Source organism: Channa argus, unplaced genomic scaffold (assembly GCF_033026475.1).
Source record: "Channa argus isolate prfri unplaced genomic scaffold, Channa argus male v1.0 Contig187, whole genome shotgun sequence".
NCBI classification, from domain to species: domain Eukaryota; kingdom Metazoa; phylum Chordata; class Actinopteri; order Anabantiformes; family Channidae; genus Channa; species Channa argus.
The window spans coordinates 15,247-33,000 of record NW_027125405.1 but is presented as its reverse complement, the minus strand read 5'-3'; the positions used below and the strand labels follow the sequence as shown (position 1 = coordinate 33,000).

The window sequence follows — 17,754 nt, the reverse complement described above, 5'->3', positions numbered from 1 at the left end:
ATTTGAAAAGGAACGTTACCTACGGGCCTGAATGTGAAAACCTGCTTTTGCCTGTTAGATCTTTTGCAGTCACTCCAGAGTAGTCGCCGAAAAAAGGCTGTGTCTTTGACAGAGTGGACGATTACTGGTTAAAGTTGCAATGGTCGTTATTCAATTTCAGTTTTGAGTATCTGTTGACTACAATTGCGCGCCCTCTTCTTGTTGGACGCGATATGGCAAACAGCATGTGCAAATTGGTCAAAGAAATCAAAAAGGGTTTTGCGAGACTACAGAAGATTGTTAAGAACCAATTTCTAAACAGCCTTTGTTTCTCCCATGAAAAACAGCTGCACTGAAGAAGCAGCCCTAGGATGTCAATTACCACAGCTTCAATCCCCTCTCCACGCTACACTGGCTTAGCATTGGACCGATCAGCCTCCACATATGAGCATGGTCCCCATTAAGCTGAGAAAGTACCTATTGTGCACTAGGATTTTGGAAAGCCCCTTAGAGTCGACCTTGCACGATAATGTGTCGCTTTGTGGTTAGATGCTACCCTCTGAAAGTAATACCCTACGTGGCTAAATTCTGTAGTGTAGTGGATATCACCTTGGCCTAACATGCATAAAGGTCCCTCGTTCGAAATCAGGCAGAAACCCTTTTGCTATCCATTATCATGTGCACAGTCAGTCTGGGTGGATTGCCTTGTAAAAGGGGTTGTCTCAGCTCTAACAATTAGAAAGGCAACACTTTTGGTTTTAGTACTACAAAGTTCGATAAAGATCCTTTCATCCCAAAACCCCTGAGGAGTAAACTTCCACGACCGTGGTATTCTTCTTGCTGGGAAGCTACGCTCTGAAGTAGCTCGTCAAAGTCGCCGATTTCTGTGGTGTAGCGGTTATCAAGTTCGCCTCACACGTGAAAGGTCCCTGGCCTGAAACCAGGCAGAAACACAATTGTTGTTATTTTAAGATGACATTCACACTCAAGCTGTGTCAGTGGGTTGACTAAGTTCTTATACATGCTTGCAATGGTCGTCGTTCAATTTCAGTTTTGAGTTACCTGTTGAGGAGTTCCTTTCCTGCAATTGCATGCCCTCTTCTTGGTGCACGCGATATGGCAAACAGCATGTGCAAATTGGTCAAAGAAATCGAAAAGGGTTATGCGAGACTACAGAAGAAAGTTAAGAACCAATTTCTAAACAGCCTCAGTTTGGACAAAGCCACCACATACTATTAATCGAAATAGAGACTTTCTCCAATGAAAAATAGCTGCACTTGCAGCAGCAGCCCTAGGATGTCAATTACAACAGGCGGAGATCCTGTCCACTATACTAACGAGGACTGGAACAGCACTGGCCCCGGCCATGCCCCTGGTGTACTTACGCTGTTCTGATGCCATTACTTTTAATCGCTCAAGGTTGGACAAAAATGCATCACTTGTCAAATTACGCCCCTACGTTCTCCGGCAATCTGCATTTGAAAAGGAACGTTACCTACGGGCCTGAATGTGAAAGCCTGCTTTTGCCTACGCTCTGAAGTAGCTCGTCAAAGTCGCCGGTATCTGTGGTGTAGCGGTTATCAAGTTCGCCTCACACGTGAAAGGTCCCTGGCCTGAAATCAGGCAGAAACACAATTGTTGTTATTTTAAGATGACATTTACACTCAAGCTGTGTCAGTGGGTTGACTAAGTTCTTACACATGCTTGCTCCGTAAAACAACCTGAAATCACAGAATGGCACACATAGAGACTACCTTCCAAACCGTCTTAAGTACAAAAACAAAAGGTTAGGGGACTCTTGGCATCGTACGCAAGACAGAAGTGGTGAAACCCGGGATCGAACCAGGGACCTTTAGATCTTCAGTCTAACGCTCTCCCAACTGAGCTATTTCGGCACAACAACCGATGACTTCTTCTGACCATCATTTGCAAATGCAAGCCTCCTCAACCAAGCCGAAGACATATTGCGGGAAATTTCAACTGTCCGGGACAAAGGCAAAAAGACTCTCCCCGTCGGGGAATCGAACCCCGGTCGTCCGCGTGACAGGCGGAGATACTGTCCACTATACTAACGAGGACTGGAAAAGCACTGCTCGTTTGCAGTCACGGCAGAGTAGTCGTTGGACAAAGGCTGTGTGCCTTTGACTGAGCGGACCATTACTGGCTAAAGTTGCAATGGTCGTCGTTCAATTTCAGTTGTGAGTACCTGTTGAGGAGTTCCTTTCCTGCAATTGCATGCCCTCTTCTTGGTGCACGCGATATGGCAAACAGCATGTGCAAATTGGTCAAAGAAATCGAAAAGGGCAAGCAGCAAGTGCAAATTGGTCAAAGAAATCGAAAAGGATTATGCGAGACTACAGAAGAAAGTTAAGAACCAATTTCTAAACAGCCTCAGTTTGGACAAAGCCACCACATACTATTAATCGAAATAGAGACTTTCTCCAATGAAAAATAGCTGCACTTGCAGCAGCAGCCCTAGGATGTCAATTACAACAGGCGGAGATCCTGTCCACTATACTAACGAGGACTGGAACAGCACTGGCCCCGGCCATGCCCCTGGTGTACTTACGCCGTTCTGATGCCATTACTTTTAATCGCTCAAGGTTGGACAAAAATGAATCAATTGTCAAATTACGCCCCTACGTTCTCCGTCAATCTGCATTTGAAAAGGAACGTTACCTACGGGCCTGAATGTGAAAACCTGCTTTTGCCTGTTAGATCTTTTGCAGTCACTCCAGAGTAGTCGCCGAAAAAAGGCTGTGTCTTTGACAGAGCGGACGATTACTGGCTAAAGTTGCAATGGTCGTTATTCAATTTCAGTTTTGAGTATCTGTTGACTACAATTGCGCGCCCTCTTCTTGTTGGACGCGATATGGCAAACAGCATGTGCAAATTGGTCAAAGAAATCAAAAAGGGTTTTGCGAGACTACAGAAGATTGTTAAGAACCAATTTCTAAACAGCCTTTGTTTCTCCCATGAAAAACAGCTGCACTGAAGAAGCAGCCCTAGGATGTCAATTACCACAGCTTCAATCCCCTCTCCACGCTACACTGGCTTAGCATTGGACCGATCAGCCTCCACATATGAGCATGGTCCCCATTAAGCTGAGAAAGTACCTATTGTGCACTAGGATTTTGGAAAGCCCCTTAGAGTCGACCTTGCACGATAATGTGTCGCTTTGTGGTTAGATGCTACCCTCTGAAAGTAATACCCTACGTGGCTAAATTCTGTAGTGTAGTGGATATCACCTTGGCCTAACATGCATAAAGGTCCCTCGTTCGAAATCAGGCAGAAACCCTTTTGCTATCCATTATCATGTGCACAGTCAGTCTGGGTGGATTGCCTTGTAAAAGGGGTTGTCTCAGCTCTAACAATTAGAAAGGCAACACTTTTGGTTTTAGTACTACAAAGTTCGATAAAGATCCTTTCATCCCAAAACCCCTGAGGAGTAAACTTCCACGACCGTGGTATTCTTCTTGCTGGGAAGCTACGCTCTGAAGTAGCTCGTCAAAGTCGCCGATTTCTGTGGTGTAGCGGTTATCAAGTTCGCCTCACACGTGAAAGGTCCCTGGCCTGAAACCAGGCAGAAACACGATTGTTGTTATTTTAAGATGACATTCACACTCAAGCTGTGTCAGTGGGTTGACTAAGTTCTTACACATGCTTGCAATGGTCGTCGTTCAATTTCAGTTTTGAGTTACCTGTTGAGGAGTTCCTTTCCTGCAATTGCATGCCCTCTTCTTGGTGCACGCGATATGGCAAACAGCATGTGCAAATTGGTCAAAGAAATTGAAAAGGGTTATGCGAGACTACAGAGAAAATTAAGAACCAATTTCTAAACAGCCTCAGTTTGGACAAAGCCACCACATACTATTAATCGAAATAGAGACTTTCTCCAATGAAAAATAGCTGCACTTGCAGCAGCAGCCCTAGGATGTCAATTACAACAGGCGGAGATCCTGTCCACTATACTAACGAGGACTGGAACAGCACTGGGCCCGGCCATGCCCCTGGTGTAGTTACGCTGTTCTGATGCCATTACTTTTAATCGCTCAAGGTTGGACAAAAATGCATCACTTGTCAAATTACGCCCCTACGTTCTCCGGCAATCTGCATTTGAAAAGGAACGTTACCTACGGGCCTGAATGTGAAAGCCTGCTTTTGCCTACGCTCTGAAGTAGCTCGTCAAAGTCGCCGGTATCTGTGGTGTAGCGGTTATCAAGTTTGCCTCACACGTGAAAGGTCCCTGGCCTGAAATCAGGCAGAAACACAATTGTTGTTATTTTAAGATGACATTTACACTCAAGCTGTGTCAGTGGGTTGACTAAGTTCTTACACATGCTTGCTCCGTAAAACAACCTGAAATCACAGAATGGCACACATAGAGACTACCTTCCAAACCGTCTTAAGTACAAAAACAAAAGGTTAGGGGACTCTTGGCATCGTACGCAAGACAGAGGTGGTGTAATGCCGAAGCCCGGGATCGAACCAGGGACCTTTAGATCTTCAGTCTAACGCTCTCCCAACTGAGCTATTTTGGCACAACACCCGATGACTTCTTCTGGCCATCATTTGGAAATGCAAGCCTCCTCAACCAAGGCGAAGACGTATTGCGGGAAATTTCAACTGTCCGGGACAAAGGCAAAAAGACTCTCCCCGTCGGGGAATCGAACCCCGGTCTTCCGCGTGACAGGCGGAGATACTGTCCACTATACTAACGAGGACTGGAAAAGCACTGCTCGTTTGCAGTCACGCCAGAGTAGTCGCTGGACAAAGGCTGTGTGCCTCTGACTGAGCGGACCATTACTGGCTAAAGTTGCAATGGTCGTCGTTCAATTTCAGTTTTGAGTACCTGTTGAGGAGTTCCTTTCCTGCAATTGCATGCCCTCTTCTTGGTGCACGCGATATGGCAAACAGCATGTGCAAATTGGTCAAAGAAATCAAAAAGGGTTTTGCGAGACTACAGAAGATTGTTAAGAACCAATTTCTAAACAGCCTTTGTTTCTCCCATGAAAAACAGCTGCACTGAAGAAGCAGCCCTAGGATGTCAATTACCACAGCTTCAATCCCCTCTCCACGCTACACTGGCTTAGCATTGGACCGATCAGCCTCCACATATGAGCATGGTCCCCATTAAGCTGAGAAAGTACCTATTGTGCACTAGGATTTTGGAAAGCCCCTTAGAGTCGACCTTGCACGATAATGTGTCGCTTTGTGGTTAGATGCTACCCTCTGAAAGTAATACCCTACGTGGCTAAATTCTGTAGTGTAGTGGATATCACCTTGGCCTAACATGCATAAAGGTCCCTCGTTCGAAATCAGGCAGAAACCCTTTTGCTATCCATTATCATGTGCACAGTCAGTCTGGGTGGATTGCCTTGTAAAAGGGGTTGTCTCAGCTCTAACAATTAGAAAGGCAACACTTTTGGTTTTAGTACTACAAAGTTCGATAAAGATCCTTTCATCCCAAAACCCCTGAGGAGTAAACTTCCACGACCGTGGTATTCTTCTTGCTGGGAAGCTACGCTCTGAAGTAGCTCGTCAAAGTCGCCGATTTCTGTGGTGTAGCGGTTATCAAGTTCGCCTCACACGTGAAAGGTCCCTGGCCTGAAACCAGGCAGAAACACGATTGTTGTTATTTTAAGATGACATTCACACTCAAGCTGTGTCAGTGGGTTGACTAAGTTCTTACACATGCTTGCAATGGTCGTCGTTCAATTTCAGTTTTGAGTTACCTGTTGAGGAGTTCCTTTCCTGCAATTGCATGCCCTCTTCTTGGTGCACGCGATATGGCAAACAGCATGTGCAAATTGGTCAAAGAAATTGAAAAGGGTTATGCGAGACTACAGAGAAAATTAAGAACCAATTTCTAAACAGCCTCAGTTTGGACAAAGCCACCACATACTATTAATCGAAATAGAGACTTTCTCCAATGAAAAATAGCTGCACTTGCAGCAGCAGCCCTAGGATGTCAATTACAACAGGCGGAGATCCTGTCCACTATACTAACGAGGACTGGAACAGCACTGGGCCCGGCCATGCCCCTGGTGTAGTTACGCTGTTCTGATGCCATTACTTTTAATCGCTCAAGGTTGGACAAAAATGCATCACTTGTCAAATTACGCCCCTACGTTCTCCGGCAATCTGCATTTGAAAAGGAACGTTACCTACGGGCCTGAATGTGAAAGCCTGCTTTTGCCTACGCTCTGAAGTAGCTCGTCAAAGTCGCCGGTATCTGTGGTGTAGCGGTTATCAAGTTTGCCTCACACGTGAAAGGTCCCTGGCCTGAAATCAGGCAGAAACACAATTGTTGTTATTTTAAGATGACATTTACACTCAAGCTGTGTCAGTGGGTTGACTAAGTTCTTACACATGCTTGCTCCGTAAAACAACCTGAAATCACAGAATGGCACACATAGAGACTACCTTCCAAACCGTCTTAAGTACAAAAACAAAAGGTTAGGGGACTCTTGGCATCGTACGCAAGACAGAGGTGGTGTAATGCCGAAGCCCGGGATCGAACCAGGGACCTTTAGATCTTCAGTCTAACGCTCTCCCAACTGAGCTATTTTGGCACAACACCCGATGACTTCTTCTGGCCATCATTTGGAAATGCAAGCCTCCTCAACCAAGGCGAAGACGTATTGCGGGAAATTTCAACTGTCCGGGACAAAGGCAAAAAGACTCTCCCCGTCGGGGAATCGAACCCCGGTCTTCCGCGTGACAGGCGGAGATACTGTCCACTATACTAACGAGGACTGGAAAAGCACTGCTCGTTTGCAGTCACGCCAGAGTGGTCGCTGGACAAAGGCTGTGTGCCTCTGACTGAGCGGACCATTACTGGCTAAAGTTGCAATGGTCGTCGTTCAATTTCAGTTTTGAGTACCTGTTGAGGAGTTCCTTTCCTGCAATTGCATGCCCTCTTCTTGGTGCACGCGATATGGCAAACAGCATGTGCAAATTGGTCAAAGAAATCAAAAAGGGTTTTGCGAGACTACAGAAGATTGTTAAAAACCAATTTCTAAACAGCCTTTGTTTCTCCCATGAAAAACAGCTGCACTGAAGAAGCAGCCCTAGGATGTCAATTACCACACCTTCAATCCCCTCTCCACGCTACACTGGCTTAGCATTGGACCGATCAGCCTCCACATATGAGCATGGTCCCCATTAAGCTGAGAAAGTACCTATTGTGCACTAGGATTTTGGAAAGCCCCTTAGAGTCGACCTTGCACGATAATGTGTCGCTTTGTGGTTAGATGCTACCCTCTGAAAGTAATACCCTACGTGGCTAAATTCTGTAGTGTAGTGGATATCACCTTGGCCTAACATGCATAAAGGTCCCTCGTTCGAAATCAGGCAGAAACCCTTTTGCTATCCATTATCATGTGCACAGTCAGTCTGGGTGGATTGCCTTGTAAAAGGGGTTGTCTCAGCTCTAACAATTAGAAAGGCAACACTTTTGGTTTTAGTACTACAAAGTTCGATAAAGATCCTTTCATCCCAAAACCCCTGAGGAGTAAACTTCCACGACCGTGGTATTCTTCTTGCTGGGAAGCTACGCTCTGAAGTAGCTCGTCAAAGTCGCCGATTTCTGTGGTGTAGCGGTTATCAAGTTCGCCTCACACGTGAAAGGTCCCTGGCCTGAAACCAGGCAGAAACACAATTGTTGTTATTTTAAGATGACATTCACACTCAAGCTGTGTCAGTGGGTTGACTAAGTTCTTACACATGCTTGCAATGGTCGTCGTTCAATTTCAGTTTTGAGTTACCTGTTGAGGAGTTCCTTTCCTGCAATTGCATGCCCTCTTCTTGGTGCACGCGATATGGCAAACAGCATGTGCAAATTGGTCAAAGAAATTGAAAAGGGTTATGCGAGACTACAGAGAAAATTAAGAACCAATTTCTAAACAGCCTCAGTTTGGACAAAGCCACCACATACTATTAATCGAAATAGAGACTTTCTCCAATGAAAAATAGCTGCACTTGCAGCAGCAGCCCTAGGATGTCAATTACAACAGGCGGAGATCCTGTCCACTATACTAACGAGGACTGGAACAGCACTGGGCCCGGCCATGCCCCTGGTGTAGTTACGCTGTTCTGATGCCATTACTTTTAATCGCTCAAGGTTGGACAAAAATGCATCACTTGTCAAATTACGCCCCTACGTTCTCCGGCAATCTGCATTTGAAAAGGAACGTTACCTACGGGCCTGAATGTGAAAGCCTGCTTTTGCCTACGCTCTGAAGTAGCTCGTCAAAGTCGCCGGTATCTGTGGTGTAGCGGTTATCAAGTTTGCCTCACACGTGAAAGGTCCCTGGCCTGAAATCAGGCAGAAACACAATTGTTGTTATTTTAAGATGACATTTACACTCAAGCTGTGTCAGTGGGTTGACTAAGTTCTTACTCATGCTTGCTCCGTAAAACAACCTGAAATCACAGAATGGCACACATAGAGACTACCTTCCAAACCGTCTTAAGTACAAAAACAAAAGGTTAGGGGACTCTTGGCATCGTACGCAAGACAGAGGTGGTGTAATGCCGAAGCCCGGGATCGAACCAGGGACCTTTAGATCTTCAGTCTAACGCTCTCCCAACTGAGCTATTTTGGCACAACACCCGATGACTTCTTCTGGCCATCATTTGGAAATGCAAGCCTCCTCAACCAAGGCGAAGACGTATTGCGGGAAATTTCAACTGTCCGGGACAAAGGCAAAAAGACTCTCCCCGTCGGGGAATCGAACCCCGGTCTTCCGCGTGACAGGCGGAGATACTGTCCACTATACTAACGAGGACTGGAAAAGCACTGCTCGTTTGCAGTCACGCCAGAGTGGTCGCTGGACAAAGGCTGTGTGCCTCTGACTGAGCGGACCATTACTGGCTAAAGTTGCAATGGTCGTCGTTCAATTTCAGTTTTGAGTACCTGTTGAGGAGTTCCTTTCCTGCAATTGCATGCCCTCTTCTTGGTGCACGCGATATGGCAAACAGCATGTGCAAATTGGTCAAAGAAATCAAAAAGGGTTTTGCGAGACTACAGAAGATTGTTAAAAACCAATTTCTAAACAGCCTTTGTTTCTCCCATGAAAAACAGCTGCACTGAAGAAGCAGCCCTAGGATGTCAATTACCACACCTTCAATCCCCTCTCCACGCTACACTGGCTTAGCATTGGACCGATCAGCCTCCACATATGAGCATGGTCCCCATTAAGCTGAGAAAGTACCTATTGTGCACTAGGATTTTGGAAAGCCCCTTAGAGTCGACCTTGCACGATAATGTGTCGCTTTGTGGTTAGATGCTACCCTCTGAAAGTAATACCCTACGTGGCTAAATTCTGTAGTGTAGTGGATATCACCTTGGCCTAACATGCATAAAGGTCCCTCGTTCGAAATCAGGCAGAAACCCTTTTGCTATCCATTATCATGTGCACAGTCAGTCTGGGTGGATTGCCTTGTAAAAGGGGTTGTCTCAGCTCTAACAATTAGAAAGGCAACACTTTTGGTTTTAGTACTACAAAGTTCGATAAAGATCCTTTCATCCCAAAACCCCTGAGGAGTAAACTTCCACGACCGTGGTATTCTTCTTGCTGGGAAGCTACGCTCTGAAGTAGCTCGTCAAAGTCGCCGATTTCTGTGGTGTAGCGGTTATCAAGTTCGCCTCACACGTGAAAGGTCCCTGGCCTGAAACCAGGCAGAAACACAATTGTTGTTATTTTAAGATGACATTCACACTCAAGCTGTGTCAGTGGGTTGACTAAGTTCTTACACATGCTTGCAATGGTCGTCGTTCAATTTCAGTTTTGAGTTACCTGTTGAGGAGTTCCTTTCCTGCAATTGCATGCCCTCTTCTTGGTGCACGCGATATGGCAAACAGCATGTGCAAATTGGTCAAAGAAATCGAAAAGGGTTATGCGAGACTACAGAAGAAAGTTAAGAACCAATTTCTAAACAGCCTCAGTTTGGACAAAGCCACCACATACTATTAATCGAAATAGAGACTTTCTCCAATGAAAAATAGCTGCAATTGCAGCAGCAGCCCTAGGATGTCAATTACAACAGGCGGAGATCCTGTCCACTATACTAACGAGGACTGGAACAGCACTGGCCCCGGCCATGCCCCTGGTGTAGTTACGCTGTTCTGATGCCATTACTTTTAATCGCTCAAGGTTGGACAAAAATGCATCACTTGTCAAATTACACCCCTACGTTCTCCAGCACTCTGCATTTGAAAAGGAACGTTACCTACGGGCCTGAATGTGAAAGCCTGCTTTTGCCTACGCTCTGAAGTAGCTCGTCAAAGTCGCCGGTATCTGTGGTGTAGCGGTTATCAAGTTCGCCTCGCACGTGAAAGGTCCCTGGCCTGAAATCAGGCAGAAACACAATTGTTGTTATTTTAAGATGACATTTACTCTCAAGCTGTGTCAGTGGGTTGACTAAGTTCTTACACATGCTTGCTCCGTAAAACAACCTGAAATCACAGAATGGCACACATAGAGACTACCTTCCAAACCGTCTTAAGTACAAAAACAAAAGGTTACGGGACTCTTCGCATCGTACGCAAGACAGAGGTGGTGTAATGCCAAAACCCGGGATCAAACCAGGGGACCTTTAGATCTTCAGTCTAACGCTCTCCCAACTGAGCTATTTCGGCACAACAACCGATGACTTCTTTTGGCCATCATTTGCAAATGCAAGCCTCCTCAACCAAGCCGAAGACGTATTGCGGGAAATTTCAACGGTCCGGGACAAAGGCAAAAAGACTCTCCCCGTCAGGGAATCGAACCCGGTCTTCCGCGTGACAGGCGGAGATACTGTCCACTATACTAACGAGGACTGGAAAAGCACTGCTCGTTTGCAGTCACGCCAGAGTAGTCGCTGGACAAAGGCTGTGTGCCTTTGACTGAGCGGACCATTACTGGCTAAAGTTGCAATGGTCGTCGTTCAATTTCAGTTGTGAGTACCTGTTGAGGAGTTCCTTTCCTGCAATTGCATGCCCTCTTCTTGGTGCACGCGATATGGCAAACAGGATGTGCAAATTGGTCAAAGAAATCGAAAAGGGCAAGCAGCAAGTGCAAATTGGTCAAAGAAATCGAAAAGGGTTATGCGAGACTACAGAAGAAAGTTAAGAACCAATTTCTAAACAGCCTCAGTTTGGACAAAGCCACCACATACTATTAATCGAAATAGAGACTTTCTCCCATGAAAAATAGCTGCACTTGCAGCAGCAGCCCTAGGATGTCAATTACAACAGGCGGAGATACTGTCCACTATACTAACGAGGACTGGAACAGCACTGCCCCCGGCCATGCCCCTGGTGTAGTTACGCCGTTCTGATGCCATTACTTTTACTCGCTCAAGGTTGGACAAAAATGAATCAATTGTCAAATTACGCTCCTACGTTCTCCGTCAATCTGCATTTGAAAAGGAACGTTACCTACGGGCCTGAATGTGAAAACCTGCTTTTGCCTGTTAGATCTTTTGCAGTCACTCCAGAGTAGTCGCCGAAAAAAGGCTGTGTCTTTGACAGAGCGGACGATTACTGGTTAAAGTTGCAATGGTCGTTATTCAATTTCAGTTTTGAGTATCTGTTGACTACAATTGCGCGCCCTCTTCTTGTTGGACGCGATATGGCAAACAGCATGTGCAAATTGGTCAAAGAAATCAAAAAGGGTTTTGCGAGACTACAGAAGATTGTTAAGAACCAATTTCTAAACAGCCTTTGTTTCTCCCATGAAAAACAGCTGCACTGAAGAAGCAGCCCTAGGATGTCAATTACCACAGCTTCAATCCCCTCTCCACGCTACACTGGCTTAGCATTGGACCGATCAGCCTCCACATATGAGCATGGTCCCCATTAAGCTGAGAAAGTACCTATTGTGCACTAGGATTTTGGAAAGCCCCTTAGAGTCGACCTTGCACGATAATGTGTCGCTTTGTGGTTAGATGCTACCCTCTGAAAGTAATACCCTACGTGGCTAAATTCTGTAGTGTAGTGGATATCACCTTGGCCTAACATGCATAAAGGTCCCTCGTTCGAAATCAGGCAGAAACCCTTTTGCTATCCATTATCATGTGCACAGTCAGTCTGGGTGGATTGCCTTGTAAAAGGGGTTGTCTCAGCTCTAACAATTAGAAAGGCAACACTTTTGGTTTTAGTACTACAAAGTTCGATAAAGATCCTTTCATCCCAAAACCCCTGAGGAGTAAACTTCCACGACCGTGGTATTCTTCTTGCTGGGAAGCTACGCTCTGAAGTAGCTCGTCAAAGTCGCCGATTTTTGTGGTGTAGCGGTTATCAAGTTCGCCTCACACGTGAAAGGTCCCTGGCCTGAAACCAGGCAGAAACACAATTGTTGTTATTTTAAGATGACATTCACACTCAAGCTGTGTCAGTGGGTTGACTAAGTACTTACACATGCTTGCAATGGTCGTCGTTCAATTTCAGTTTTGAGTTACCTGTTGAGGAGTTCCTTTCCTGCAATTGCATGCCCTCTTCTTGGTGCACGCGATATGGCAAACAGCATGTGCAAATTGGTCAAAGAAATCAAAAAGGGTTTTGCGAGACTACAGAAGATTGTTAAGAACCAATTTCTAAACAGCCTTTGTTTCTCCCATGAAAAACAGCTGCACTGAAGAAGCAGCCCTAGGATGTCAATTACCACAGCTTCAATCCCCTCTCCACGCTACACTGGCTTAGCATTGGACCGATCAGCCTCCACATATGAGCATGGTCCCCATTAAGCTGAGAAAGTACCTATTGTGCACTAGGATTTTGGAAAGCCCCTTAGAGTCGACCTTGCACGATAATGTGTCGCTTTGTGGTTAGATGCTACCCTCTGAAAGTAATACCCTACGTGGCTAAATTCTGTAGTGTAGTGGATATCACCTTGGCCTAACATGCATAAAGGTCCCTCGTTCGAAATCAGGCAGAAACCCTTTTGCTATCCATTATCATGTGCACAGTCAGTCTGGGTGGATTGCCTTGTAAAAGGGGTTGTCTCAGCTCTAACAATTAGAAAGGCAACACTTTTGGTTTTAGTACTACAAAGTTCGATAAAGATCCTTTCATCCCAAAACCCCTGAGGAGTAAACTTCCACGACCGTGGTATTCTTCTTGCTGGGAAGCTACGCTCTGAAGTAGCTCGTCAAAGTCGCCGATTTCTGTGGTGTAGCGGTTATCAAGTTCGCCTCACACGTGAAAGGTCCCTGGCCTGAAACCAGGCAGAAACACAATTGTTGTTATTTTAAGAAGACATTCACACTCAAGCTGTGTCAGTGGGTTGACTAAGTACTTACACATGCTTGCAATGGTCGTCGTTCAATTTCAGTTTTGAGTTACCTGTTGAGGAGTTCCTTTCCTGCAATTGCATGCCCTCTTCTTGGTGCACGCGATATGGCAAACAGCATGTGCAAATTGGTCAAAGAAATTGAAAAGGGTTATGCGAGACTACAGAGAAAATTAAGAACCAATTTCTAAACAGCCTCAGTTTGGACAAAGCCACCACATACTATTAATCGAAATAGAGACTTTCTCCAATGAAAAATAGCTGCACTTGCAGCAGCAGCCCTAGGATGTCAATTACAACAGGCGGAGATCCTGTCCACTATACTAACGAGGACTGGAACAGCACTGGGCCCGGCCATGCCCCTGGTAGAGTTACGCTGTTCTGATGCCATTACTTTTAATCGCTCAAGGTTGGACAAAAATGCATCACTTGTCAACTTACGCCCCTACGTTCTCCGGCAATCTGCATTTGAAAAGGAACGTTACCTACGGGCCTAAATATAAAAGCCTGCTTTTGCCTACGCTCTGAAGTAGCTCGTCAAAGTCGCCGGTATCTGTGGTGTAGCGGTTATCAAGTTTGCCTCACACGTGAAAGGTCCCTGGCCTGAAATCAGGCAGAAACACAATTGTTGTTATTTTAAGATGACATTTACACTCAAGCTGTGTCAGTGGGTTGACTAAGTTCTTACACATGCTTGCTCCGTAAAACAACCTGAAATCACAGAATGGCACACATAGAGACTACCTTCCAAACCGTCTTAAGTACAAAAACAAAAGGTTAGGGGACTCTTGGCATCGTACGCAAGACAGAGGTGGTGTAATGCCGAAGCCCGGGATCGAACCAGGGACCTTTAGATCTTCAGTCTAACGCTCTCCCAACTGAGCTATTTTGGCACAACACCCGATGACTTCTTCTGGCCATCATTTGGAAATGCAAGCCTCCTCAACCAAGCCGAAGACGTATTGCGGGAAATTTCAACTGACCGGGACAAAGGCAAAAAGACTCTCCCCGTCGGGGAATCGAACCCCGGTCTTCCACGTGACAAGCGGAGATACTGTCCACTATACTAACGAGGACTGGAACAGCACTGCTCGTTTGCAGTCACGCCAGAGTAGTCGCTGGACAAAGGCTGTGTGCCTTTGACTGAGCGGACCATTACTGGCTAAAGTTGCAATGGTCGTCGTTCAATTTCAGTTTTGAGTACCTGTTGAGGAGTTCCTTTCCTGCAATTGCATGCCCTCTTCTTGGTGCACGCGATATGGCAAACAGCATGTGCAAATTGGTCAAAGAAATCGAAAAGGGCAAGCAGCAAGTGCAAATTGGTCAAAGAAATCGAAAAGGGTTATGCGAGACTACAGAAGAAAGTTAAGAACCAATTTCTAAACAGCCTCAGTTTGGACAAAGCCACCACATACTATTAATCGAAATAGAGACTTTCTCCCATGAAAAATAGCTGCACTTGCAGCAGCAGCCCTAGGATGTCAATTACAACAGGCGGAGATACTGTCCACTATACTAACGAGGACTGGAACAGCACTGCCCCCGGCCATGCCCCTGGTGTAGTTACGCTGTTCTGATGCCATTACTTTTAATCGCTCAAGGTTGGACAAAAATGCATCACTTGTCAAATTACACCCCTACGTTCTCCAGCAATCTGCATTTGAAAAGGAACGTTACCTACGGGCCTGAATGTGAAAGCCTGCTTTTGCCTACGCTCTGAAGTAGCTCGTCAAAGTCGCCGGTATCTGTGGTGTAGCGGTTATCAAGTTCGCCTCGCACGTGAAAGGTCCCTGGCCTGAAATCAGGCAGAAACACAATTGTTGTTATTTTAAGATGACATTTACTCTCAAGCTGTGTCAGTGGGTTGACTAAGTTCTTACACATGCTTGCTCCGTAAAACAACCTGAAATCACAGAATGGCACACATAGAGACTACCTTCCAAACCGTCTTAAGTACAAAAACAAAAGGTTACGGGACTCTTGGCATCGTACGCAAGACAGAGGTGGTGTAATGCCGAAACCCGGGATCAAACCAGGGGACCTTTAGATCTTCAGTCTAACGCTCTCCCAACTGAGCTATTTCGGCACAACAACCGATGACTTCTTTTGGCCATCATTTGCAAATGCAAGCCTCCTCAACCAAGCCGAAGACGTATTGCGGGAAATTTCAACTGTCCGGGACAAAGGCAAAAAGACTCTCCCCGTCAGGGAATCGAACCCCGGTCTTCCGCGTGACAGGCGGAGATACTGTCCACTATACTAACGAGGACTGGAAAAGCACTGCTCGTTTGCAGTCACGCCAGAGTAGTCGCTGGACAAAGGCTGTGTGCCTTTGACTGAGCGGACCATTACTGGCTAAAGTTGCAATGGTCGTCGTTCAATTTCAGTTGTGAGTACCTGTTGAGGAGTTCCTTTCCTGCAATTGCATGCCCTCTTCTTGGTGCACGCGATATGGCAAACAGGATGTGCAAATTGGTCAAAGAAATCGAAAAGGGCAAGCAGCAAGTGCAAATTGGTCAAAGAAATCGAAAAGGATTATGCGAGACTACAGAAGAAAGTTAAGAACCAATTTCTAAACAGCCTCAGTTTGGACAAAGCCACCACATACTATTAATCGAAATAGAGACTTTCTCCCATGAAAAATAGCTGCACTTGCAGTAGCAGCCTTAGGATGTCAATTACAACAGGCGGAGATACTGTCCACTATACTAACGAGGACTGGAACAGCACTGCCCCCGGCCATGCCCCTGGTGTAGTTACGCCGTTCTGATGCCATTACTTTTACTCGCTCAAGGTTGGACAAAAATGAATCAATTGTCAAATTACGCTCCTACGTTCTCCGTCAATCTGCATTTGAAAAGGAACGTTACCTACGGGCCTGAATGTGAAAACCTGCTTTTGCCTGTTAGATCTTTTGCAGTCACTCCAGAGTAGTCGCCGAAAAAAGGCTGTGTCTTTGACAGAGCGGACGATTACTGGTTAAAGTTGCAATGGTCGTTATTCAATTTCAGTTTTGAGTATCTGTTGACTACAATTGCGCGCCCTCTTCTTGTTGGACGCGATATGGCAAACAGCATGTGCAAATTGGTCAAAGAAATCAAAAAGGGTTTTGCGAGACTACAGAAGATTGTTAAGAACCAATTTCTAAACAGCCTTTGTTTCTCCCATGAAAAACAGCTGCACTGAAGAAGCAGCCCTAGGATGTCAATTACCACAGCTTCAATCCCCTCTCCACGCTACACTGGCTTAGCATTGGACCGATCAGCCTCCACATATGAGCATGGTCCCCATTAAGCTGAGAAAGTACCTATTGTGCACTAGGATTTTGGAAAGCCCCTTAGAGTCGACCTTGCACGATAATGTGTCGCTTTGTGGTTAGATGCTACCCTCTGAAAGTAATACCCTACGTGACTAAATTCTGTAGTGTAGTGGATATCACCTTGGCCTAACATGCATAAAGGTCCCTCGTTCGAAATCAGGCAGAAACCCTTTTGCTATCCATTATCATGTGCACAGTCAGTCTGGGTGGATTGCCTTGTAAAAGGGGTTGTCTCAGCTCTAACAATTAGAAAGGCAACACTTTTGGTTTTAGTACTACAAAGTTCGATAAAGATCCTTTCATCCCAAAACCCCTGAGGAGTAAACTTCCACGACCGTGGTATTCTTCTTGCTGGGAAGCTACGCTCTGAAGTAGCTCGTCAAAGTCGCCGATTTTTGTGGTGTAGCGGTTATCAAGTTCGCCTCACACGTGAAAGGTCCCTGGCCTGAAACCAGGCAGAAACACAATTGTTGTTATTTAAAGATGACATTAACACTCAAGCTGTGTCAGTGGGTTGACTAATGGTCGTCGTCGTTCAATTTCAGTTTTGAGTTACCTGTTGAGGAGTTCCTTTCCTGCAATTGCATGCCCTCTTCTTGGTGCACGCGATATGGCAAACAGCATGTGCAAATTGGTCAAAGAAATTGAAAAGGGTTATGCGAGACTACAGAGAAAATTAAGAACCAATTTCTAAACAGCCTCAGTTTGGACAAAGCCACCACATACTATTAATCGAAATAGAGACTTTCTCCAATGAAAAATAGCTGCACTTGCAGCAGCAGCCCTAGGATGTCAATTACAACAGGCGGAGATCCTGTCCACTATACTAACGAGGACTGGAACAGCACTGGGCCCGGCCATGCCCCTGGTGTAGTTACGCTGTTCTGATGCCATTACTTTTAATCGCTCAAGGTTGGACAAAAATGCATCACTTGTCAAATTACGCCCCTACGTTCTCCGGCAATCTGCATTTGAAAAGGAACGTTACCTACGGGCCTGAATGTGAAAGCCTGCTTTTGCCTACGCTCTGAAGTAGCTCGTCAAAGTCGCCGGTATCTGTGGTGTAGCGGTTATCAAGTTTGCCTCACACGTGAAAGGTCCCTGGCCTGAAATCAGGCAGAAACACAATTGTTGTTATTTTAAGATGACATTTACACTCAAGCTGTGTCAGTGGGT

At 45.8% G+C, this 17,754-nt stretch overlaps 9 non-coding genes across 9 annotated transcripts; all 9 read right to left on the bottom strand.

The window, feature by feature from the left end:
* Nucleotides 1-1,985: 1,985 nt before the first annotated feature.
* On the bottom strand, nt 1,986-2,057 carry trnad-guc (transfer RNA aspartic acid (anticodon GUC)). Its single transcript has one exon. It is a non-coding gene; the product is annotated as a tRNA-Asp (tRNA).
* A 2,390-nt stretch (nt 2,058-4,447) lies between these two features.
* trnaf-gaa (transfer RNA phenylalanine (anticodon GAA)) lies at nt 4,448-4,520 on the bottom strand. The gene has a single exon. It is a non-coding gene; the product is annotated as a tRNA-Phe (tRNA).
* Nucleotides 4,521-4,631: 111 nt separating this feature from the next.
* Nucleotides 4,632-4,703, bottom strand: trnad-guc (transfer RNA aspartic acid (anticodon GUC)). Its single transcript has one exon. It is a non-coding gene; the product is annotated as a tRNA-Asp (tRNA).
* A 1,778-nt stretch (nt 4,704-6,481) lies between these two features.
* Nucleotides 6,482-6,554, bottom strand: trnaf-gaa (transfer RNA phenylalanine (anticodon GAA)). The gene has a single exon. It is a non-coding gene; the product is annotated as a tRNA-Phe (tRNA).
* Nucleotides 6,555-6,665: 111 nt separating this feature from the next.
* Nucleotides 6,666-6,737, bottom strand: trnad-guc (transfer RNA aspartic acid (anticodon GUC)). The gene has a single exon. It is a non-coding gene; the product is annotated as a tRNA-Asp (tRNA).
* A 1,778-nt stretch (nt 6,738-8,515) lies between these two features.
* On the bottom strand, nt 8,516-8,588 carry trnaf-gaa (transfer RNA phenylalanine (anticodon GAA)). The gene has a single exon. It is a non-coding gene; the product is annotated as a tRNA-Phe (tRNA).
* A 111-nt stretch (nt 8,589-8,699) lies between these two features.
* Nucleotides 8,700-8,771, bottom strand: trnad-guc (transfer RNA aspartic acid (anticodon GUC)). The gene has a single exon. It is a non-coding gene; the product is annotated as a tRNA-Asp (tRNA).
* A 5,308-nt stretch (nt 8,772-14,079) lies between these two features.
* On the bottom strand, nt 14,080-14,152 carry trnaf-gaa (transfer RNA phenylalanine (anticodon GAA)). The gene has a single exon. It is a non-coding gene; the product is annotated as a tRNA-Phe (tRNA).
* A 1,304-nt stretch (nt 14,153-15,456) lies between these two features.
* On the bottom strand, nt 15,457-15,528 carry trnad-guc (transfer RNA aspartic acid (anticodon GUC)). The gene has a single exon. It is a non-coding gene; the product is annotated as a tRNA-Asp (tRNA).
* Nucleotides 15,529-17,754: the final 2,226 nt, after the last annotated feature.